The 25,899-nt window shown below is 42.5% G+C and overlaps 1 long non-coding RNA gene across 2 annotated transcripts; it reads left to right on the top strand.

The window, feature by feature from the left end:
* The first annotated feature begins 5,622 nt into the window (after positions 1-5,622).
* Positions 5,623-25,899, top strand: LOC143652356 (uncharacterized). Of its 2 annotated transcripts, none has more exons than XR_013160577.1 (4): positions 5,623-5,799; positions 14,458-15,322; positions 22,964-23,093; positions 25,653-25,899. It is a non-coding gene; the product is annotated as an uncharacterized LOC143652356 (long non-coding RNA). The 2 variants fall into 2 exon arrangements; XR_013160578.1 differs by having other exon boundaries at positions 14,458-14,601; positions 25,653-25,898.

Genomic DNA, 25,899 nt, shown 5'->3' with positions numbered 1-25,899 from the left:
GTATTTTCTCCCTTTCCTAGTATATCTTTCAGAATTATGTATGTCTTCTTTTTACAAGAATTTCCAAGAGATGCTCAAATTTGAGATACTCTGTCTCAATCTTTTTTCACCACCTATTCACATTACATGAATGTCTTTGACATTTATTAAATGGTAATCTCTGAGGAAGGAGAAACTTCATTTCTTCATCTTTTTCTATTCCTCGACCCCTATTTCATCTATCAAAAAAAAAAACTCATTTGAATTGTCTTCCTCTTCAACAGTTAAATATTATATTCTAGAAATTTCTACCATATTCTATCTGGTCTTAGAGATTTCCTCAAACCCTGTTGTCATTGATAAGAGGTAAATCTTATCCCCCATTCAGATTTCATTCTATGTAGAGTTACTATTATTTGTCAACACTCTTGGCCTCTCTCCACCTGATTGGTAAGTTTGACAAGAGAAACTGAGCATGTGCAGTCCATCCTCTCTGCCCTTTCTTTTGGGATCAGGTTGCCCTAAGGAGAGAGCAAAAATTCCCAAGCCAATACTTTTGGGTGGTACATCTGTCAAAATCCGAGGTTCAGGATTAGGAAGCCCTGATATCAGGTTCACCATTTGTAGTAGTTAGGTTCAGGTGTCAACTTGGCCTGGTGATGGTGCCAAGTTCTGTTGCTGTGGGGTTATATCATCAGCATGTGAAAATCATCTATGGCTGATTACACTTACGATTGGCTAAAGGGAGTGCCTTCCACAATGAGTGACATTTAATTTAATTAGCTGGAGGCTTAAAAGAGAGGTCAAAAGAGCTATACAGCTCAGTAGCCCAGTACACCTCAGCTCAGCACTCAGAATGGCTCAGACCCAGACACTTGGAGATGCAGAAAGGAACCGCTCTGGAGAAAGCCTTTGAACCCACAAGCCGGGACAGAAGCCCAGCAGATGTTATCGTGTAGCTTTCCAAGTTAGTAAATTTGTAACTAAATGAATCCCCTTTATAAAAGCCATTCCATTTCTGTTGTATTGCATTCAGGCAGCATTAGCAAACTAAAACACCATTAATAAAGGAGTTATTTTGTTTTTGTCTGCCTTGTTCCTATGTCCTATTTCTCACCACATTCTGAAACTTGGGTAGGGAAAAATGGCTGGACTTCTTTGAACTCAATCATCATGCTGAACATTTCCCTTCCTGAAGCGACCAGTCTACTCTTTGTTAAAAAAATAAAATGTTTCCTCGAGTTTTCAAACCTCTCACAGAGATTGTGGCTCTGCTGAAATTGTTCCCTGGGTAAGTTTTCATATTTTTTTGTCACCATTGATTGCTTTGACTGTCAACAGCTTCATATGACACTGGCCTCCATGAATAAGTAAGAGGTTTTATTTTAATGAAGAAAGTCATAATTGTGACTTTCAAAAATCAAAAAGTGGGGGTTGGATGTGGGTGGTCAAAAGTTGGGTGAGTTGAAATGGAAGGGGAGAAAGAGGTCGTGAGTCTCCAGAGTACTCTAATAGGAGCTGTGCTCCAGTTTCAGCTGTGGGACCTTGAGCAGATATTTGATCTTTCTGAATTCCAGTTCCTTCCCTTGTGAAGACAAAGAAATGAAGCCCATCTTAAAGGGCTGTTAGGTGAAGTGACATACTAAAAAGGCTGAAATGTAGTAAGTATCAATAGTGGTATTCTCTTTTTCCTTTCCCTAACCAGCTGGCCCAAATGTCCTTGATTATCTTGGGAAGTCTTGGGGGAAGATTCTCAGTAATATTGAAACATAGAGAAATAGGAAGACTAAGAAAAAGTAGTCTTTAGAAGAAAGGATCCAGGAAACGTTCATACAGTTTAAACATTCATACCATTTCATGCTTGGTGAAAGGGCTTTCTTTCTGTGATTTTATTTGTGCCTCATGGTAGTTTTATGAAACTAATGGGGCAAATATTTCTGGGTCCATCTGAAACATGGAGAAACTCAAGTTAAATCATACTTGACTACTCATGTGCCTCAGTGTCCAGTCTCGTGCAGCTCTCCCATGGCACCGTCTAGATGTTGCAGTTACTCTGAAAGACGGTCATAATGGTGCCTATATATACGTATATATAACTCCACAGTATGCAAATTCCCCAAATCCCACATTCACTTACTCATCTAATTCTCACAACAAGAATTTCTTTCCATTTTACGGAGGAGGAACCCAAAGCATCAGAGAGGGCAAGTAGCCAGCCCAGTATCACACAGGTTATCATCAGCAGAGCATAGGCTGAACTCAGTTCTTCTGACAAACCTGAGACTCTTGTGCTCATGGCTTTTAATCACACTAAGGCAGATGAGGATATCAAGGTAGCTCGGGAGTTGGAGCTGGGTCCAGGGTAAAAGCAGGGCATGCGGTCCTCAACCCTGGAGGGACGCACGTGTGAGCGGCTCTGGTCCTCGTGGCCGCAGCGACTGGCACGGCTAGCACTTCGCCCCAGTCATTTAGTGTAATCTGCAGCAGTGTTGTGATTTATTGATGGCTCTTATTCCCTACTGGGACGGCCTGAAAATAATCAGATGAATAATGAGCTAGTGAAGATGGATGCACTCAGAGCCAGCTCCCAAAGAAGGGAATTACACTCTGGGATTCTGCCTGGAGCAGCAAAGGACGATGGATGTTTCTGCGGAAGGTCGGGCATCATTTGCTCCTTTGGCAGCGAGTTGCTTCTCTCTACAGACACAGAGAGGCTTAAGAGGTAGAAGTGCTGGCATTTCCTTTTTCCGGGACTGGAGATGAGATGAATGCTGAGACTCAGGGACTACAAAACAGAACCTCAGCCTGTAAGTAGAAAAGCCACATTTAACCCCTTGGTAGCTGGCTAGAGGGCCACCCACTGCGGAGGTCACCTAATGCGTGTGTAGCCCCCTTCCCTAGGCACAAGCCAAGGTTCTTTCCTGGTGATGCAGCCATGCTGCTTCATTTCCTATTCCTTAATGACACTGTTCCAAACTTAAGGCCTTAAAACAACAGTCATTTCATTGCTTCCAATTTCTGTGGGTCAGAATCTGGGCAGCTCAGCAGGGGCAGCTTATTTCTGTACCACATTACATTGACTGGGGTGGCCCAACCGGTATAACAGGATCCAAAATAGCCTCCCTCCCACGCCCAGGCCTTGGTGCTGGCTGTCGGCAGGGGCACCCCAATTTCCCTCTACCTGGTCTCTTAGCTACCAGGGCCTCTGCCTCCTCTTGGCTTCCCTCCAGCTGGATGCACTTATCCCGTAGCTAGGTTTCAAGAGCAAAAGTGAAAACTACTAGGCCTTTTAGGCCTGGTTCAGAAGCCCCAGGAAGTCCCTTCCATGTGTTCTCTTGGTCAGAGCAAATCCCAAGGCCAGCTTGGGGTCAAGGGGTGGAGACCTACACTGCACCTCTCCAGAGAAGGAACAGCAGATTCATTGCAAATGGGTGTGGGCCCCAGGGTGTGATTTACTGGGGCCACTGTGAGGCAACCTCTGAGTTGGAGTTGAGGGAGCAGGATGTTTCTTAGAGAGCCCTGGGAGCAACACCTGTGGGAGGAAGGGGGCGGAAGCAGCAGCCGGCAGAGGGAGAAATCCATCTGTCTGAGCTACCATAAGTTCTGGAGAGAGCTTCAGCCGGTACCACAGGAGCTCTGAAGCTAGAATGGCTTCTCAGAGCTGTCCTGAGGTGGGCCAGGATGATATCAAAGGATGTGGGTGCCCCCTAAAGGGGCCTGACCATGGGTGAGGCAGTCTCTGGAGAGGCCGAGCCCTGGAGGCTGCCTGCTACAGCCCTCCCAGCAGCTGGGCCACGGGCCCTTCACCAAAAAGAACTGGGCAGCCCTCTCAGTGTCATCCCCACCTTCTACCACTGTAGAATCTATTTTTGGCACGACCTCCCCATCTCCCTGGTGGCCCAACACCACCATCCATCCAGAAGACAAAGCAAGACACCTCAGATCTCCCCTCGACAACTTCCTGCCTTATATCTCACATTTGGTCAGATGCTGATCCGTCCACCTGCCAATGCTTCTCTCCCCCTCCCCCTCCCCCTTCCTTGCTGCCCTTACCCCAGTGCAGCCCTTTCCTGGACGGATGAGACAGCCTCCTGGCCAGGTCTTCCTGCTTCCTTCTACCTTTTCCCTCTTCGAAACCCATGTTTCCACAGCAGCCCCACCTGCCTTACTAAGTCAGAAACCTGCCCATGAAATTCCTGCTTAAAGCCCTTCCTTGAGCCTCGTCACCCCAGAACAAAATCCTGGCTCTCAAGGTGGCTTCCAAGGTCACAACCTGGTTCATTCACCCTTCACATCCCTCCCTGCCCTCTGGGTCTCGCCAGCGATCTTGCCTCTGACTTGTCACACGTGCTGTCCCTCTGCCAGCACACCGTGTCCTGTGCGTCTCCCCTTCCCACTTCTCGCATTCCCCCCTTGCCCACCACCTGGCAGTCCTCAGCTCGCTCTTCAGCTAACCATTTGCCCTAGTACTTCCTGAGCACCCTCGCCCACCCATCTGCTCCTTGCTCTCGCAGGACCCCTCTGCTCCCCTATCCCCGGACCGGATGGGGTCTGTCTGTCTCCCCCCAGACGGTGTGCTCCACAGGGGCCCACCCCGCCTGCCACGTGGCAGAGCATCCCGCAAAGCTGCGGCCGGCCACCACTTAGGGACTCGGTTACAGGCTCTATTTAGGTTATGTTGCTGAGCTGATGGTTGGAGGGGGAGTAGGGGAAGAGAAGGGAGGGCTGCAGCCTGAGATTCTGAATGGAACACTCCTTAGGGGATGAACACTCTCAAGGCCAGAGGGAGTGCTGCTCAGGGCAATGGGCCTGGCCGAGAGGTGTGTGGTCCATAGCATGGCGTGGTGACTGCCCCCTCACACGCACAGGTTGATGGGGAAAGGGCAGCCTGGAGGACACCTAGCCAGAGCAGACAGGCTGGGGAAGGTGTCATTTCCCTTTAAGATAATGTCCAGATCTGTTCTCCCTATTGGGCTTTTTTGCATTGGCAGAGCCCTCAACATTTCCTGCCATGGGATAAAACACACAGTCTGTCTCCTTCCCATCCCAGAAAAATGCTGCCAACCCACAGCATGATTGCATTATCAATTATTGAGTTCTTTCTGTGTGACCAACTCTGACCAATGCACTTTTTCTGGATTATTTTCCCCATTTTCAGGTTAGGAGACTGAGGCTCGGAGAGGTTAAATGGCTCAGCCAAGGTCACACAGCCAATGGCAAAGCTGGCATTTGAAGGCAGTTCCAAGCTCACATTTCTATGTGATTCATATCACTTTACATCAATACAGGACTCAAAGGGGACTGGAAGACTATCTTATTCAGCAGCCTTCATTTTTTCTTAAATTTTATTTTGCCGACTTTTAAAAAAAATTTTTATTGATAAAACAACATACACGCACATACATTTTTAACATACAAACATTTCATACATGGTGTAAAATCAATGGCTCACAATATCATCACATAGTTGTATATTCATCACCATGATCATTTTTTAGAATATTTTATTTTGCCGACTCTTGGGGCTGTGGTTTTAAGATACATCCATGTTTCTATGTGACCATCTGGAGCACTGCTTCTAAGTGCTTTTGAGTGTTGCATCACCCAGGTTACTGCCCATTGTTGCACGGACAGACGCCCAGATTACAGCTCACTCCACCACAGCCTACACTGCCATGAACATCGACATGGATGTCTCTGGGTTTTTTTTTTTTTTTTTACATGGGCAGACACCAGGAATCGAACTCAGGTCTCTGGCATGACAGGCGAGAACTCTGCCACTGAGTCACTGTTGCCCACCTCATGTCTCTGTTTTTAAAGGTAAGAAAGCAAGGGTCAAAAAGAAAAAAGAAAACAAGGGTCAAGTAGTGAGGAGAGGACTGCAGCCAGTCTTCATCCCTGGTAGGCATTTTAAATTAGCACTTACCCACCCCAGAGGGGGAAAGGTGATTCTCTCTCCTGATATCTGCAGGCCAAGTCAGGTAAGAACTCTGCCTGGCCTTGCTTGGGTGTTCCCACCCCTGCCTACTCCCTGTGGCCGGGGCCAGGGCACTCTGAGAGGCTGGGTGAGCATGTGACCACAGCTGGTTGGGGGCAGGCCGAGAAGTTCTGTACCTGCTACAGCGAACAGATGGAATAAGGAAGAGACAATTAGTTCTCCAAAGAAAAGAAGGGTCTAGGCAAAGAAAAACAGCAGATGTCCACTGTAGGAAATGACAGTCAATCCCAGGCTGGGGACACCAGTGCTGGCCATAGAGGAAGGGCCCTTCTGTGGGTGGGGATGGGGGACACGGTAGCCTTCCTTCTAAGGAGCAGGCGGACGGGTATATGGAAGCCCAAGGCCGCCCACTTGGAGGGTATGTGTCCCGGCAGCATGTTTCCATGAGGGGCAAAGGAGCCACCGGCTCCCCCTCTGGTTGCTCTGAAGAGCTGAGCAGGGAGCAGCAGGCCTCCCAAGTTTACTACAAACCCCTGTCCCCACCTTGTCCCAGCACAGAGGAGAGAGACGATGAGAATGTAACAAAATCACTAGGTTTTCTCCAAAGCTGACATCTAGGCCAGGAGACTCTCCAGGCACGGAAGGGAGATCCATTCTGCTAAGGACAGCACAGAATCCTTGTTGAGAATTTAATCTCTCAGAGAGTAGAGGAACAAGAACAACTGCTTCCACCAACTTCATTCCACAAACAACTGGCTATTGACATGGGAAAGAAAGGCCATTTAGAAAACATAACCATCAGCTAAGAATGTCCGTAGACAAAGTGTGTGTCTGGCCCATGTCCTCTGCATGCCACTCCCGTGACTTGTCTGAGGGTGTTTTACTGGCTATAGGTGCATGCCACAATCAGGAAAAGTCAGAGAGTTCAAGTCTCTGGAAGCAGCCCACAACCATCAGAGGATGGAGTGTGGTGTAGAAATATCCCAGATTCTTTTCTTTCTGGTGGGTAACTCTGGGGTGCGCTCGGCAGGGTCCCTCAGGGTTCTCCAGAGGATTAAGTTTTTGTTGCCCACGGTGGCAATCTGTTTGATAACATGCACTTTATGAGCTTCTTTTCCTCCTTGCCTTACTTCCTTACTCCCCAACCGATGTTTCCTGGGATCACCTTCCAAATAAACTGCCTGCACTTGAATTCTTCTCTCAGGGTCAGGTCTACTGGAACTTAAACTAAAGACAATGATATAACCAAAAAAGTGAATTCTGGAAAATTGGAGATGTAGTTATAGAGTAGACAAGCCTCAGGCTTTGGAGTCAGACAGTCTGTGTTTGAACCCAGCCTCTACTAGGAGATAAATATTTAATATTAAAATGATTCTTATTTATAGACTTTAGGAAATAAATTTCAGGACATGCTGGGAAAATATGATCCCATGATGGAAACTCTTAAAACACGAAGATGGCTTAAGAGGGATGAAAAACTTTTTCTTTTTTTAAATTCTGGGAATATACAAATAATTCATTTCAAGGAGATAACTCCAGAAACACTGTGGCTTCCCAGGAACTATCCCAGGAGCTCAGATGTTTATAAGGAGGAAGGACAGAAAGAGTAACTGTGAACAAAGCTGAACACAAAGGCTTCCCACCCCCAGCCTGTAAGATTGTTGTTGGGGAGATCAAATCCCAGAATATATCCCAGGGAGAATAGACAGGGCTTTGCTAAAGATGTTTCAAACAAAAAGGAGAGCAAGCCTAGGTTTTGGGGCAGAGGGTGCTGTTCAGTGAGAAGGTAGAACTGCTTACCTCCTGCTTTACTGTCAAGGCAAATGGTTTAAAACTGGGACAGTAAAGACAGAGTTAAGAGGAGATGAACACGCAAGCAAAGGCCCCGCAGGATTCCTTGTTTGATAGAGTTACTAGACTGGTAGAACAGGAATGCAGATGAGCCACTGAGGCTGGACTTTGGTTCAGAGGCTGAGAACACGCTCAGTTTTGTGGGTAGCTGAATGAGCAGGAACCAGTGGTGAGCTGCAGGGCTCTGTCTTTAGTCCCAGCATATTTTCCAAAAAAACAAATGAAGATCCTAAAGCACAGCACTTGTTACAGAGAAGTGTCTAAATCAGTTCTCAACCCCTGGTAATTTTAGCTGCCATCACCCCAGGGGATATTTGGCAGTCTGGAGACATTTTTGATTGTTGCAACTAAGGAGGGGGGTTGCTATTTGTATCTAGTGAGTAGAGGCCAGGTGTACTGCGAATCATCCCACAATATACAGGACAGCCCCCCACCCCCCACCCCATCACAGGGAATCTTCTCGTCCACCAAGTCAATAGTGCTGAGGTGGAGAAACCCAGCTCTAAATAGCTGATGGCTGAATGGATGCAAGCGATATGGGGACCCACTACATGCCCCAGGAACATGCTGATAAATAAGACAGTTTCTCTCCTTAAGGGTTACAATCTAGTACAAGAGACAGAGACAAATGGCTGCACTGCAGAATGAAATGTGCTTTACTGGAGGTCATACAGGAATAGAGGAAAAAGGACGCCGTTCCACTAAACAAAGGTGTGATTTTATCTGGCTTTAGGCAATGAATGGAGGTTTGGCAGGTAGCGGTATGGAGTCTGTAGGGGCATTAAACATGCCTGGTGTGTTAGGGAAACCACAAGCACCGCAGGGTGACTGGGGAGCAGGGTGGTTTAGGAGAACAATTGGAGTCGGGGCTGGGAGGGCACTGGGTGCTTTATTAAGGGCCCAGGATGTCTGCCAGGCACAGGGGAAAGGCACTTGTAAAGCAGCTGGTAACGGAGTCACGTCAATTTCTTTAAAAATAATAATATATGTATTATCTCTTTGGTTAAAAATAACTCCCTCCTTCTCATAAAGAGTTAATATAATATTAGTCCTATTTATAAGGTTACCATGATGCCCTCAAACCAAAATACAGTGGAATATACCAGAGCCTTCTGGAACACAACAAAACACTCTGCCCCATCCACACTCATCAACCGCTACCTTTGCCCTTTGCATGTGCCAGATATATTTTAAAATTTTAATAATTCTTTAAAGCTTTTTAAAATAATTTTAAAATTATCACTAATAATTTTTAATGACTTTACAGAATTGTGCAACCATCACCATAATCCAGTTTTAAAATATTTCTACCACCCTGAAGAGCCCCCTGTGTGTATGTGTAGTCGATCCCCATTCCCACCCCAGGCCCAGGTAACTATCAGTCTGCTTTCTATCTCTACAGATTTGCCATTTCTAGACATTTCGTATAAACAGAATCATACAATACGTGATCCTTTGCCTCTGGCTTCTCTCACTCAGCATAATGTTTTCAAGGTTCATCATGTGGTGGCAGGAATCAGTAGTTTGTTCCTTTTTATTGTTGAATGACATCCAGTCAGATGTGTTTTTTAAAAGAACATGTTGATTATGGAATGAAAGATGGTGAGAAGAGGAAGAGACTGGAAGCCAGGAGATCAGTTAGGAGGCCATGGTGGTTGCTCAGGCTGCAGGCAAAGCAGACCTAAGCTGGTTGAGGGCCAGTGGGCCTGGAGAGCGTGGAGCAGGGACTGGCTGAAGGCAATTAGCTTGCATGGGCAAGTCATGGGAAGTTTATGCAGAGGCTAGGGACTGTACGGAGTCGGGGATGAGGGTGGGCGCGGGGGAAGGAAAGTGGGGCTTAGGAGAGGTCCGGGTTGTGATTTGGGCAGATTCACACCCAGCTGATAGGTCAGAGTGTTCATCAGATCAGCCTCAGCCCAGTGGAGACTCCTAATGGCCTGCTGAGATGCTGGCTCATTGGGCCACTTGGATGAAAGCACTGAAAATATGTTTGCCAACCATGCAGATGACCCAAGGCTATGAGGGACAGCAATTTGGGATGACAAAATTAAAAAAAAAAAAATTTGGCAGGCTCAACTGATGGGCCATGGCGTGATCTGGGCATCTCCATGGTGGTATGACTTAAAAAGTGCCAAGGGACTGTGATTTTCTGGTTTCTTGTCTGTCTTCTTAGAACATCACAAGCTTTGTGAGAAGGGCAGAGTCTGTGACGATACAAGGAGAATTATCTGAAGAGGACCTACAGCTTGCTCTGGGTTGTCAGGGCCTCCTCTTCTGAATTTCATGAGGAAGCAGCAGCTCCTTTACTCCAGCAAGACAGTCTAGGCCTGCTCGAAACTTCCACAGGCCCCCAAGGTCCCGCGTACGAGGTCATCCCCTAGCGTGCCTGCGCACGGGATGTCAAAAAGATGGAAAACCTCACGTCTCTTCTTCTTAAGCTCTGCTTTTCAGTTTTCCCCCAGTAAAGCCTGTTCCTTCGACCTTACTGTATGGCGTGCTTGAATGTATCCCAAGCCCTGGTACACAACAGGAATCATCATGGCAGCAACCAACTGAGCACAATGGTGACCTCTTCATCTTTGTCTCCATCATGCAGCAGAGTGCTCAGCCCACGAGAAATGTTGGATAAGTAGCTAGTGGCAAATGAATGCACAAACCATGTGGATGATGGGTTCCTTCCTTCAGAGGCAGTGGGGTCAGCTCAGGTTCCCAAGTATTAAGGAGGAGCCCCATCCCTGTACTCTGTTCATGGTGCCCTAATTCTTGGAAATCCTGGTAATATAATTATTCTCTAATTATAGAAGTAGCATATGTTCTCTCAGGTAGATTAGGAAAACATAGGCAATATTAATTTTGTTATTAATTTTTCCCTCTCAATATAAAGAATATATGTACGCTCAGACTATTCATATGTACATACACATATTTCAAGGATTTTTACTACACCATCAGGATCAACAGTATGATTTTCAGTTCTGTCTTAAGAACATTTTTCTGTCATTAAAATTCTGTGCAAACACCTTTGTAATCAGGACACAAGGTTTCACGATACACATTACGCATTGCTGGATTCTGCTTGCCACTTTAGCCCATTTGCCCTTAGTACCTTCTCTCTTGCTCCTGGATTTATGTATAATCTCACCTTCTTCCTGGTCCTTACCTCAAGGACAATTCTGCCCTGGCTTTCTGCTTTCTCCCTACTGGCTAGTTTCTATGACTCATCTTTGTAGTCTTCTAAGGCCTCTATAGTCCTCCCTGGCTCTCTCCTGCCATCTCCTGCCCATTTGCTATCTCTTCACATGTCTATCACTCAATCCTTACAATGCTGGGATGAACTGAGAAAGAAGTACAGGCTTAAACCAACATGACAGGTATAATCGTAATGTCTTATACTTGTTGTTTTGAACTATATGTACATTAATGCTATGATGAGTGTGATTTTATAACAATTGCATGTGAAAATAGACCTAGAGGTTAATTGGCAAATAAGTTCAATGAGTCAAAAAAAAAAAAAAAAAGAGTCAATAATGAAAAGCTAAGGCCATTTCCAACTACTTTTGTGTACGGTTTGCAGGCTCAGGAAAAATAGAGGAAAGTCATGGAGGGCTAATTACTGGTCAAAATAAGGAAAAATGTCCTCCAATGAAGTGGGCTGTCAGTAAGTTGCCCATCACTGACAATGTTAAGGAAAGATGGGACCCCCATGCCTCTAATATTTTATTGCCAATCATGTAAATCTATTACCTACAGTTCTTAAGAACTGACTGTAGAAAAACAAAACCCACTCTATGGGCAATGCTTGCTCTGGGTTTGCAGATCCTTCATCGCGTAGCACCTTCCCTGCAGCCAGGCTGAAGGCCCCAGTGAAGTGTGTGGCCCTACTCTGAGGCAGGTCCTGAACAGAAGCCTCCCCAGCTCCCCCAGGCAGGCTCTTCACTAGCATTGGGCCTTGGCAGAGTGTGGCAGCATCTGGTCTCATTAACTAGGAAAATCAGAGGTAGAGACACAGTGTCCTACACTCTCCCTGAGCTCTTGGCAGGCAGAGCTGAAAGCCCCCATTGGCCCCATGATGCTTTGCTGCTGTCACTAAACTGCCTGTACTCAAACAAGCCATAGCAACTCCAACACGCACCTCCTATTATTTATTCAACAAACATTTCCTTCTTCTAGGCCTATTGCATAGGATGGACTGCAAGGGAGAGGGACTAAGACAGCAAAGTCTTAAAGAGCTAAGGCAGAGGCAGAATGAAAGGATGTGTCCTCCAGACAAAAAGAAGAAGAAGTGCAAAAGCATGGGAGGCAGAGGGGCTTGGGAAAGGGAATTGGGAAAGGAAGCACTTAATATAGCCAGTAGCTTGGTGTTCTAGTTTGCTAGCTGCTGGAATGCACTATACCAGAAATGGAATGGCTTTTAAAAGGGAGAATTTAATGAGTTGCAAGTTTACAGTTCTAAGGCCGAGAAAATGTCCCAATTAAAACAAGTCTATAGAAATGTCCAATCAAAGGCATCCAGGGAAAGATACCTTGGTTCAAGAAGGCCAATGAAGTTCAAGGTTTCTCTCTCAAGTGAGACGGCACATGGTGAACACAGTCAGGCTTCTCTCTGGCTGGAAGGGCACATGGTGAATACGGCATCATCTGCTAGCTTTGTCTCCTGGCTTCCTGTTTCATGAAGCTCCCCGGGAGGCATTTTCCTTCTTTATCTCCAAAGGTCGCTGGCTGGTGGACTCTCTGCTTCGTGGTGCTGCAGCATTCTCTGCTCTCTCTGAATCTCTCATTCTCCTCTTTTATAGGACTTCAGAAACTAATCAAGATCTACTCAAATGGGTGGAGACATGTCATCCCCTAATCCAGTTTAACAACCACTCTTGACTAAATCACATCAACCAGGGAGATGATCTCATTACAGTTTCAAATATACAGTATTGAATAGGGATTATTCTACCTTTATGAAATGGGATATATATTAAAACATGGCTTTTCTTAGGGGGCATACTTCCTTTCAAACCAGCACACTTGGTCTGGGTGGGACCAAAGTGCTGCAAAAGAGGGGGCTAAGATGTGAAGCCAAAGAGCTAGAACAGGGTCAGCATAAGAACAGTCATACTGAAACGTGGATTTTAGTCTGAATGCCACAGGATACCACTGAAGAATTCAAGAGAAGAGAATGATGGAAGCAGATTCATGATTTCAGATATTTTGGCTTGTTGCCCTTTCAGCACACACTTACTTATCAGACCATACACCTTGAATTGTGTGTTAATTTGGAGCTGTTATGTACCCCAGAAAAAACCATGTTCTTTTAATCCATTCCTATGGGTACAGATCTATTGTAGGTGGGACCATTTGGTTAGGTTATTTCATTTGAAATGTGATCCACCCCATCTAAGGTGGGTCTTACTCTTTTTCCTGGAGACCTTTATAACAGGATAGAAGATAGAAAAAGCCCAGAAAGCTCAGAGAGAAGCCCTAGAGAAGCTGAGAGACAAGGACACCCCCACAGCATGTGAGAGAGGAAGTCACTGAAGCCAGAAGTTGAAAGCAGTGAAACCCAGGAGAGAAGGAGCAGCAGACGCCAGCCATGTGCCTTCTCCTGTGATAGAGGTGTTCCATTACTGGCAGCCTTTCTTCAGAGAAGGCATCATTCTGATGATGCCTTAATTTGGACATTTGACAGCCTTCAAACCGTAAATGTGTAAGCTAATCCCATTGTAAAAGCCAACCCATTTCTGGTATACTGCATTCAAGCAGATTTAGCAAACCAAAACAATTTGGATTTAAAAAAAAAATGACATATATGCTATATATGTGATTGTTTTCATAGTTTTGAAAGCCTAGTATCTGGATCACTTCCTATGTTTAAAATTTTCCTACATTGTAAGTCCTTATGGGGAGCAAAACCTGAAAATGACAAATTCTTGTGCCCTAAATTCAGTCATTCAGGCACTCTGTCCTGAATTTTAAATAAGAAAGTGGTAATATGAAGAAGGAAGGACCATGAGCATCTCTAACAGTGGTGGCAGCTGGAGGATCAGAGCTTCTGGGGACTTGGAGCAGTGGTATCGGCAGTGTCACACTGCATCTGGTAGCAGAGGTGTGAACAGTGCCACAGTGCCCTTACTGTTCCAGGGTTGTGGCATCATTTGAGTAACCTCTGAGCCTTGTCTGATAGCCTTTCTGGCAAATCTGAAAGCTATTACAGAAACTTGCAAAAGTTATTTTTCTTTCCTAAATTAGCCAGAATTGGTTTCTGTTGCTTACAGTAAGAACCCTGGCTGATATAGACATTGAAGCCAGGAGTGGTTGCAGGCACCAGATCCTTAGTGGAATGGGAGAATATTGGCTAGGCTTGGGGACGTGAAGGCTGTGAAACTCTACCTGGTATTAAGGGATGGGACTCCAGAAGGCCATGGGATGCAAGGGAGAAACAGCAGGCAAAACCACCTATATCTATTTGCAATGAAGAGCTAATGAGGCTATGGAGTATCATGGAAGGCAGCATTGTGGTCTCCAGAAGACCTCACACCTAAATCCACAGGATTGTGGCTATGATGCACTCATAAGTATGTTACCCTGTAAAAGGAACTTTGTAGATACAATTAAGGTTACTGAACAGTCAACATTAAGATGGAGAGATTATCTTGAATTAACTGGGTAGGCCTAATAATCATCATATGTGTCCTTAAAAGCAGAGGCAGCAAAGGAAGTCAGAGAGATGCAGCAGAAGGGGCAGTCGGTAAGATTTGAGGCATGAAAAGGATTCAACATGCTGTTACTGGCTTGAAGATGGAAAGCGACATGTGTCAAGGAAATGGAACCTCAATTCTACAACTGTAAGGAACTGAATCCTGACAAACTGAATGAGCTTAGGAGTGGATTTTTCCCCAGAGCCTCCAAAAAAAGGCATAGCCCTGCCAACACCTTAGTTTCAACTTCGTGAGACCCTAAGCAGTTAATCCAGTCATGTCATACCATACTTCTGATCTACAGAACTGTGAGCTAATAAATGGGTGCTGTCTTAAACTGCTAAATTTGTAATGATTTGTCACACAGCAACAAAGAACTAATACAAGACTGAGGGAATATTGTCAGAGAAGGGTATGAAAAGAGTAAAGAACTCGAGTACTATAGGGTGAGTGATTCCTTCTAAGGTCAATGACCAGCTGAAAGAATGAATAAAAAACCCTAATTTCTAAATTCTTTGTCTGATGGGCTCAACTTGCCAACAGCAGTGATCAACCTAAGCCTTTACATTAGCACCATCTGGAGAGGGTGGTGTTTTGTTCTCACTGAAACATATTTGGATTCACTTTCCATGTCCATCATGCTTCTGCCAGCACAACCATCTGCGGACTTACCTACACAGACATGGTATCAAAAACAACTTGCTTCTAAGGAATCACTTTTCTGCAAAATAAGATAATGGGTCAATGGCCTTCATTCACTGATCTTTCCATGTACCCAATCATCCAGAGGCAGCTGGCCTTACCGAAGGTGAAATCACCTATCAAAGACCCAAGTTACAGTACCAATGGAGAGGCAACACCTTTTAAGGTTAGACTGCTGATCTACAAGATATAATAGATGCCCTAAACCATCAACCAGCACAGGACCCCAGGAACTGTGGGGTGGAAGTGGAAGTGTTTCTTATTGCTACTATACCTAATGACCCACTCATAAAACATTTGCTTCTCATCCCTGTAAGTTGGGACCCTTTTGGTTTAAAAGTTTTAGTCTTAAGAGAAGAATGCTTCCATCAAGACACATAGCAGTGGTTTAAAATACTACTTAGCCATTTGACTCCTCTTGCCACTGCAGTGTTGTAACAGTGTCTATACCATACCCAGAAAGGAGTATAAATGGAATACAGGGTATCCCCTGGGATTCATGATACATCAGTGTTCAGTGATAATAATTATGGAAACTATGGCCAGTGGTACCATAGAATGGTGGTGTTTGCTGATTTCCTTGATATAAAAACTCCCATCATGGCTGATTTCAAGCTACCAACATGGCATCACTGGACATGGAGTTGGGATAAGATGCATAATAGCATCCCATTTATGGTACTTCCCCTACATATGCAAAAGTTGTAAGTAATGTCAAAAGGTTAGATAATAGTAAAGTAATAAGGAAGTGGTGAGTTTTGCATATTGCCTTTGTTTTCAATATAATTTATTTAATTGTAAGTGTATCTAATTTAATATTTAAAAAGATGTTTTAACAAATGGTTCACAATATTGCTAAACATGTAATAATCTCTCACAAGTCAGTACAAGATAGTTCCAGAATATCACTGATAGAGCAATTCCATAGAAAATGGATTATCAAGGACCAGATCCCTCAGAGATGAAGGATCACCTCCCCTGGTTAAATTATCCTGTCAAGGTTCTGACTGAGGCAAAGAGAATTTTAAATATTGTGGAGAGGGAAGTCCTAAATACCAATTCTGGTCTTTGGTCCAGTTGCAAAAACTGGAGCAGCTACCCATATTTTCTTCCATCCTATGTATATATTTGTTTTAACTAAGTTTTCTGTCTTTCTTGTGATTATTCTCCACTCTTGGGCATTTTAAAGTTGATTTTGAAATTTAGTCTCTAGATTACATAATTTTGAGGAAAAAAAAATGTGACAAAACTAGAGGAGGGCTGGACGTCATCAGAGATCCTGGACTTGGACTAGGAACTAGCTAGAGTTCTTAGAAGATGTTAGGTCATCTCCCTTTTAGACACAGATGGGTGCATTTTTTTATTCAATAAGGATAAGAAGGGAAGAATTTTTTGTTTTGTTATATATTTTTTAATTTAATTTTAACTGTGGTAAAAATGTGCATAACATAAAAATCATCTCAATCATTTTAACTGGACAGTTCTTTAACAATGTAAGTATATTGACAGTACTGTGTAGCTTTACCCATCTATTTCCAGACTACTTCCATCACCCCAGACCAAAACTCATACTCATTTAGCAATACCTCCTCATTCTCCCCTCCTGCCACCCCTGGCAAGTACTCTTCCTCTTTCTGTCTTCATGAATTTGCTTATTCTTAGTATTTCATAAAAGGTAAATCTTCCAATATTGTCCTTTTGTTTCTGGCTTATTTCACGCATCCTGATGTCTTCAAGATTCATCCATGTCACATTTTTCATTACTTCATTTCTTTTTATGGCTGAATAATATTCCATTATTTGGGTATACCACATTTTGTTTACCCATTCATCTGTTGGATGGACATTTGTGTTCCTTCCACCTTTGGCTGTTGTTAATGATGCTGAGATGAACACTGGTGTACAAATATCTGTCCAAGTCCCTGCTTTCAATTCTCTTGGTTCTATACCTAGGAGTGGAATGGGCAGGTCACATGGTAATTCTATGTTTAATTGTCTTTGAAATCACCAAACTGTTTTCCACAGTGGCTACACCATTTTACATTCCCACCAACAATGTACAAGGGTTTCCATTTCTTCACATCCTCACCAACACCATATTTTAAAATATAACCATTCTAAAATATATATATATATAACACCATCCTAGTGGGTATGAAAAGATATCTCATTGTGGTTTTAATTTTCATTTCTCTAATAGCTAATGATATTCAGCATTTTTTCCTATACCTACTGGCCATTTAAGTATCATCTTTGGAGAAATGTCTAACCAAATCCTTGGTCCATTCTATAATTGGGTTGTTTGAGTTGTAGGAATTCTTTATATATCCTGGATATTAAACCCTTATCAGTATATGGGTCCCAAATATTTTCTCCCATTATGTAGGATGTCTTTTCACTTTATTGCTAATGTCTTTTTTATGTGCTAAAGTTTTTAATTTTGATGAAGTCCCATTTATCTACTTTTTATTGTTGTTGCTCAAGTTTTTGGTGTAAAATCTAAAATTCCATTGCCCACTACAAGGTCCTGGCAATATTTTCCTGTAAGAGTTTTATAGTATTAGCCCTTGTATTTAGGTCTTTAGTCCATTTTGAATTAATTTTTGTATATGGCGAGAGGTAGGGGATGTGTACTTCCAGTTGTCCCAACGCGTTTGTTGAAGAGACTATTCTTTTTCCATTGAATAGAATTGGCACCCTTATCAAAAATCAACTGCTACATATTGGTTTTGAAGCATACGTGTGGAAAGAAGGAAAGAAGGAAAATTGTTGATATAATAAACTCCTGCAACAGCACACCACTTCATAATGCAAACTTGGTTATGGAACAATTAGTAATTGCCTTCTGTCCTCTGACTAACCCCTGCTTTCAAATTAAGGACAGGCTTAATTTCTTGTCTGCTGCTTTTGCAGCAGTATTCAGGAATATGAAGGGAGAATGAAGCCAAGCAGGGAAACAAAGATAATGCCAAACAGGAAAGTAGGGAGATGGAGGATATGCTGGGTTAAAACTGTCATGTACGCCAGAAAGGCCATGCTCTTTAATCCTCATTCAATATTGCTGGGTGGGATCTTTTTTATCATTTCCATGGAGATGTGACCCACCCAATTGTGGGTGGTAACTTTTGATTAGGTGGTTTCCATGGAGATGTGTCTCTACCCATTCAAGGTAGGGTTGCTTACTGGAGCCCTTTAAGAGGTAACCATTTTGAAAAACCTTCAGAACCCACACAGCCAGAATCCTTCAGAGATGCAGAAGGAAGGCGCCCCTGGGGAAGCCTTATGAAATGAGGAGAGAAAGCTAGCAGATGTCCCTGTGTGCCTTCTCAGTTGAGAGAGGTGTCCAGAACCCAAAGACCCCAGCAGATGCCAGCCAGATGCTTTTCCAGTTGACAGAGCTGCTCTGGATAGCATTAGCCCTTCTTAAGTGAAGGTAACCTCTTGTTGGTGCCTTAATTTGGACATTTTCATGGATTTAGAACTGTAAACTTGCAACTTAATAAATCCCCTTTTAAAAAACCGTTCCATTTCTGGTATATTGCATTGTGGCAGCTTAACAAAGTAAAACAGAGGATATGCCCCTATATCCCTGGTATTCTCCCCAGATAAGGTCGATGAAAGGGAGGTCAACCAAGAGGGAGAGTCTCAGAATCACTGCAACTTTTCTAGAATCCCTGCCCAGTGCAGAATCCACAATCATTCTCATGTTGTTTAAGCTGGGACTGGTGACTGCCCCAATGATGCTATATGGCAGTCAGGACTTGGATGCAATTGAATCATGCAGTGGAACTCTCAGAACTCCCAGACAGCTAGCTGTACAGTCTCATCTGGGTATTAATTTCTTTTACAATAACACAACCACACATTTTACAATATTTCAGTATTTTTTTGGAACTTATGATATTATGGCAGGGGGCGGGGAGGTTTATGGAAGTGGACACCAAAGGGAAGGATTTTAGTGGATTTCTGTATTATGTTAGTTTGATTTTTGGCTCCCCAGTCCTTGAGTCCATTTCTGTAATTAGGAAATTCTCACCTTATAAATCTTAGGATGAGGCTGAAATGCCCAATACTCCCTTTTTCTTGGATGGGGAAGGAAGGTGTTACTCTTCATTTATGATAATATTACACTTCCATGACTCTCTGGTCAGAAGTTCTTTGAGACGATACCATCAGCCTTGGCCAGTTGAAAGAAGATAAGCATCTGACTTAGTCATCCTTTGAATGGTCCCACAGATAGCATAGATATTCAACTGGCTGCTGAACCTGCCTGTGACCTTGTCTATCTTGGCCACATCTATATGGATGTATGGTCCTTGGTGCCAATGAAGCATCCCATGTAGGTCCATAAACTCGCTGGTGTCAAGGCAGCACCATGCTTCCCTTGTCTCCACACATCTCTCTGTCCTGATCTCCATCCCAATATTCATTTTTATATTCCCCTTGTGGTTAGGGTATGAGCAGCATGGCCTAGGTGCAGGCAATATGGCATACTTGCCCCAGATCTTGCATTCATGTATGAACTCTACATGTAACATCTCTACTACACCAGTTCTGTAACATGGACTAACTGCACAGTCTTCAAACCTAGTCATTTAATCTTAGCAGTGATTCCATGAGCCTAACATATTTTCAATAAATTACTTCTTAAATCAGACAATCATTCTTGCAATTAAAAACACTAATTGATACTAGATAAGTAGTTTCAAAGGGAAGGTAGCAGAGTCTTATTCCAACTTTTAGCCTAGTGAATCATAAAGAAGGGCTAGCCACGAACAGAGTGCTGGTCTCCCAGAAGGTACTTCGTAAAGCCTGTTGAAGTGAAATGATGAGTCACTTTGAGCATGGAATCCATTTTGAATGAGTCTGATTCCCAGTGTCAATTTGCTACTGCCGTGGTGAGCTCTTTGAACTCCCTTCCTTTAATCTCTTCTTTTATATGGCTCACATTCCCGCCACTAGTGTGTGAGCAGAAGAGCTTTTATACCATAGCTGCTTTTATTCTCCCCTGTAATGTCTCCTCTCTTTGTTAATGCACATAAGCTACAACTGTCTATACAACATCAGTGGTAAGAGGCTCATAGGCAGGCATGCAAACACACATACATTTCAACCAAACTAGGGTCAGAGAAAAAGCAACTTCAGAATTCATAATATTGAGAAAACAACAAGAACATGATTGACCCCAGTGTGAAGACAAACTAATGATCATTCCAGGAAATAGAATATCATAAAATGTTTGCACTAAGAAGTACGTTTGTAACAATCAAAGCCCTTTCTCTTTATTCAGGTCTAGATGCTAGGGTTAAACCTGTTCAAAGTCATACCAATAATTAGGAACATAACCGGGATCCAGAACCAAATCTTGTTTATGTTTGTATACTTCATAAAACTTCATATTCTTATCAAGTTTATCCTGGGAGAGTTCATAGATATTGTCTAATCCTAATCTCAGCCAACATACACAAACACACACCCAAACAGGGTCCAGAGAGTGACTTTCTAGAGAAAGGCAAGTCCCAAATTTCCACCTAAACCCATTAATCACTAAAAGACACTCTTCATTTAGCTTAAAGTTAATTTCTCCCCCATTATGGATTGAATTGTGTCCCCCCAAAAGACAGGCTCAAGTCTTAACTCCTGGCCCTGTGAATGTGAACTTATTTATAAATAGGATCTCTGAAGACGTTATTAGTTATAATGAGGTCAAAGTAGATTAAGGTGGGCCCTTAATCCAATATGACTGGTGTCCTTATAAGGAGAGGAAATTTGGACACAGTTAGTTAGGCTGAGACAGGCAGAGAGAGACAGTAGCAATTGAAGGAGGCCAAGATTGACTTATACCACAAGGTAGGGAACATCCTGATGGACTGCTGGCCACCCATCAAAAGCCAGGGAAGAGGCATGGCATAGATTCTCGCTTTTAAGAGGAAACGTGACCCTGCTGATGCCTTGATTTTGGACTTCTGCCTCCAGAACCACGAGACAATACACTTCTGTTATTTAAGCCAACTAGTCTGTGGTACTTTGTTACAGCAGCCCTGGCTAACTCAGATAGTGCCTCCAATTCATTAATGTCTTCATCCACACAGAGCTATTTTCAGCAAACCTTTGACTTTCGAAATTCTACTGTGCTAATTTTCCCACCTTTGGCCCAGGCTTTTCCTGCTGACCACCACAGTCAAAGCATAAACTGGAAAGGCCAAACTCTTGGATGCACCAAGCTCTAAACAGAATAGAAACAATTGATGTTATCATTGCAAAACAAAAAGTAAAAAAGGCTCTTTTATTCATTCATGTTCTAAAAGTGCTGTCCTTTGGATTACGAAAGTAGTCTGGGGGAAACTTAGAGAACTCTTACAGGCTCTCTTCTCTTCAGCCTTTAGGAAGCTCAGTCCAAATTTGTAGTCTAAATTTAGTTATGATATGGGAACTTTGCCTCTAGCTTTATTTTAATCCCCCCAATTTATTAATCTAATCATTTTACCTTATCTTCTATATTTCTGTAAGTCATTGCTTATTCTTCTGACAAACAAGGTGAATATATACACACACATATATATTTTACCATTTTCCTTTTTTTTTTGAAACATAGTCATAGGACATTGCTAAATTAATACAGAGAGGTCCATATGACCTTCCACCCACTTTCTCCCAATGGTAATATCTTATATAACTATAGTACAATACCAAAACCAGGGAATTGATGTTGGTACAATGTGCATATATAGACCTATACTATTTTATCACCTCTAGATTCCTGCAGCCACCATTGCAATCAGGATACAGAACTATCCCATAATCACAAAGATTTCCTTAGTGCTATCCTTTGTCACACCCACTCCCTTCCCCACTCGATCCCTAAGTCAAGGCAACCACTAACCTGTTTTCCATCTTTATAATTTTGTCATTTTGAAAACATTATATAAATAGAATATATTGTAAATGAAAATAAATATAGTTTTCCAGTACACTTACTTTCTTCATTAATCTCTTTTCTCTAGATTACTTTCGTTCACTACTTTTGTCCATACAGTCACTAATAGAGGTGGAATATTTTGGCTGGACCTGCCATTGCTGATGAGTTTCAAAGTTGTTCTAAGGCTACCTCTGCTTATAATTTAGTATAGAAGATAAAAACCACAGCATAACATATTATGTGCTAAATACTTCATTATGTTTATTATACACATAATAATCACTTAGCATAACATCACTTAGCATAGCATTATGTGCTAAGTAATAAAGCAGATAACTGCATCTTTGCTCCCTGCAGTAAACTGCATAATGGCCCCCCAAATAAATTTACATTCTGATCCCTGGATTTTTACCTTATATGGCAAAAAATGATTTTGCAGATGTGATTAAAGATCTCGTGAGGGAAAGGTTATCCTGGATTATTTGGGTGGGCCTTAAATGCAATCACAAGTCCTTAGACAAGGGAGGTAGAGGGAGAATTTCAGAAAAGAAGAAGGCAATTTGATTAGGGACATAGAGATTGGAGTGATGTGGCCACAAGCCAAGGAATGGTGGCAGCTATCAGAAACTTGAAGAGGTCAAGAATAGATTTTCCCCTAGAGCCTCTGGAGGGAGGTTGGCCCTGCCAACACCTTCATTTCAACCCAGCAAAACTGATTTCAGATTTCTGGTCTCCAGAACTGTGAGAGAATAAATTTCTGTTGTTTTAAGCTATCAAGTTTGTAGTAATTTGTACAGTGGTCATGGGAAACTAATACACTTCGTAACAACTAAGACAGTGCCTTTCTGACATATGGCAGTCACTCAAGAGATGTTTTATGTATTTCAGCAAATGCAGAATAAAAGAGGAAACTCTTTCAGAAGGGAATTCTTGGAAGGATTCATGACAGTAAGATTTGTGTTTTTCCTTGAAGAATTAGATGAATTACAATAGAAATGGAGTGAGAGGCCATTTCAAGGTAAGTGAGGAGACAGGAAAGCATATGACTATGAGGGAAATGATATTGCCCAGTATGGCTAGGATAGAAAAGGGTCCTTATGGGAGAATAGGTGGGGGTTGCATTGAAGGACAGATGCATTGGCTCCCTCAATACTTGTTCCATGTGCAGGGTTTCATTGGCTTTTCTCCAATGTAAAAAATCCTATCAATGTGGGAGACTTTTACAAATTATTCTAAGACCTGAGCATAAGCAGTGGTGTTCTGTAGAAATCCTACCCCAAGTGGATCCACTTGGCTTCACCTACTAGTTGGAGCCTAGTAGAACAGAAAGAACTTTTCCCTCCTCTGAGAAATGGCTCAGAGAATTACTGGCCAACTGGTTATCATTGTGCTAGATACCATCCTGTGTTAGTTCTAAATCACAAAGTACATACATCAGTGTAGTATGGATGTGGTAATTCAAATAGCAAACATGGACTTGCCATCTGTCTCCAAGGGCTCTCATACTCACTTCACTCCCAACATCCTTGATGAAAATTATAGTCAACTTTTTAATCCAGGATTCTGCATAGGCTTTGTTAATGAGCACACCAGCATAGCCACAGCCTAATGATAATTAGGGATTGTGATGTTGCTGATGATCCTGAGATTATTATAAGGTCTTGATGGGCCTTGTGTATTCTCAAAAGCAAAGTAAATTACATTCAATATAGTTGCTTATTTATCAGAATTCTCCATTAACCACAATATTCCATTCCCTGCCAGCATTAAAGACAATTTTCCCACAATAACAATTCCCAACTGATGAGTTTCCCCAAATCCCTGCCTATTTACCAATTGCAGAATGATTTGAAACTTGAGAGAATATATAGATTTTGAAGTCGAGAACAGAATGAAATGTGAAAAGATAACTCCAGATATATACAGGAATTTAATATGTGCTCAAGATGGCATTACAAATCAGTGGGAAAAAGAAAGATTATTGGATTTAAGATAAAAGATAATTGAATTAATCAGACAAACTCTTGAATTAACCTGACTCTTAAAACAAGAGTAGGAAACCTAAGACAGAGAAACAATTGGACCCAGTAGCCTGTCCCTTTATTCTTCTATGGAATGGTCTCCCCGTATTGAATGCACACAATGGTATTAGAAAAGATACACCAAAGCATTGGGATGAATTATCTTTTCCTTTGTTCTGTCTATGTTTTCTAAAATTTTCTAAATTGAATACAATCTTTCACTTTTGAAACAAGAAAAATAAAAGTTTTTATCAGCTCAGATTCTTAACTGCAAGCAATAGAAACCAAACCTGGCTGTCTTAATCAGATAGGGGTTTTTATTAAAAATGTATTGGGTAGCTCACTGAATTATAGAGAAGGCAGAAAACGAAGTTTCAGCCTGAACAGAGAGAAACAAGCTTTCATATCATTTTCCAAAGCCTGTCTGGTAAGAAAACAACAGCTCTTCCATTAAGCATTGGATACCAATCTTTGGGCCACCTCTATCTCTGCACCAGGAACTTGATCTTGGAGCAACCCCAACTGTCCCTGCCACCAGAACCAGGCCCGTGCCACCTTTGCTTCCTCCTGTTATTAGTCCTCTAGTTGCAATCGAAGGCACAGTTGGCTAATTGACCTGAGTCATAGGCCTGCATCATAACAGCAACTGTGCCAGGGAATAGCAGATATTCGGCATTTTCAGTCTTTATAGGGGACTGATACCTTTTCATCTCTATGAGACTCAAGACAGAATTCCCTAAATGTAGAAAGGTGGTTCATATGCTAGGTAGAGAAAAGAACAGTAAATGTCTACTACATAATATACTTTAAAATGGGATTTTCTAAAAAAAAATAGAGAGAGAGGAAGGGAGGAATCTGTGAAAAGTAGCAATAGTTCAGGGGAATTGAGTAGAAAGGGGTGGACATAATTTAGACAGGAATTATGCCTCCACTTGGTGAAAACCATCTTACTTTTCCCTTAAAATAAGAATTTTTCCCCTTCATTTATTATTCACCCCAAGATTCTCTACCAATTAATACATTAATTGGGGGGTTAAACATGTCTTTAAAATGAAAATTCACTTGCAATGGTTAATGTGCTATAAATAATTTATAACTGATATGAATTAATTTGATCATACAGCTTTTTAATTCCTGCCTTAGAAAGCTACACTCATTCCTATCTTTAGATGGAGATGAAGCAGATGAAAGAAACCAGGAGCACTCAGCCCTTTGGGGACAGAGGTAGCCCGGGAGAGGGAGTACAAAAACAGGGAGTATGGCATTTAGTAGCATAGGAGGCCTCAAATAAAGGACATGGTTAATGAAGGAAAAAGAACAAAAAGGAAGATAAAGAGATATACTAATAGAGATAGACACGTACTTTAGAAATGTGTTTGAAACATCTGTGGACCAATATTATGGGTTGAATTGTGTTCCCCAAAGAGATATGTTCAAGTCATAACCCCCCGTCCTGTGAAGGTGACCTTATTTGGACTCTGAAAATGTGGTAAGTTTACATGAGTCCAAATTGGATTAGCATGGGCCCTAATCCAATATGACTGATGTTTTCATAGGAAGGGGAGAGTGGACACAGACAAAGAGATACGGGGAGAAGACAATGTGACAACTGAGGCAGAGCACAGCATGGATTGCGGGCAAGCCATTGCAAAAAGCCAAGCGAGAAGCATGGATCCGATTCTTCCCTACAGACTTCAGAGAGAACATGGCCCTGCCAACACTTCAGTTCAGACTTGTAGACTCCAGATCTGGGGAACAATAAATTTCTGTTGTTTTAAGCCACCCAATTTATAGTATGTTATT

The sequence above is a fragment of the Tamandua tetradactyla genome, chromosome 12 (assembly GCF_023851605.1).
Source record: "Tamandua tetradactyla isolate mTamTet1 chromosome 12, mTamTet1.pri, whole genome shotgun sequence".
Taxonomy (NCBI): domain Eukaryota; kingdom Metazoa; phylum Chordata; class Mammalia; order Pilosa; family Myrmecophagidae; genus Tamandua; species Tamandua tetradactyla.
This window is presented reverse-complemented; position numbering and strand designations above follow the sequence as displayed.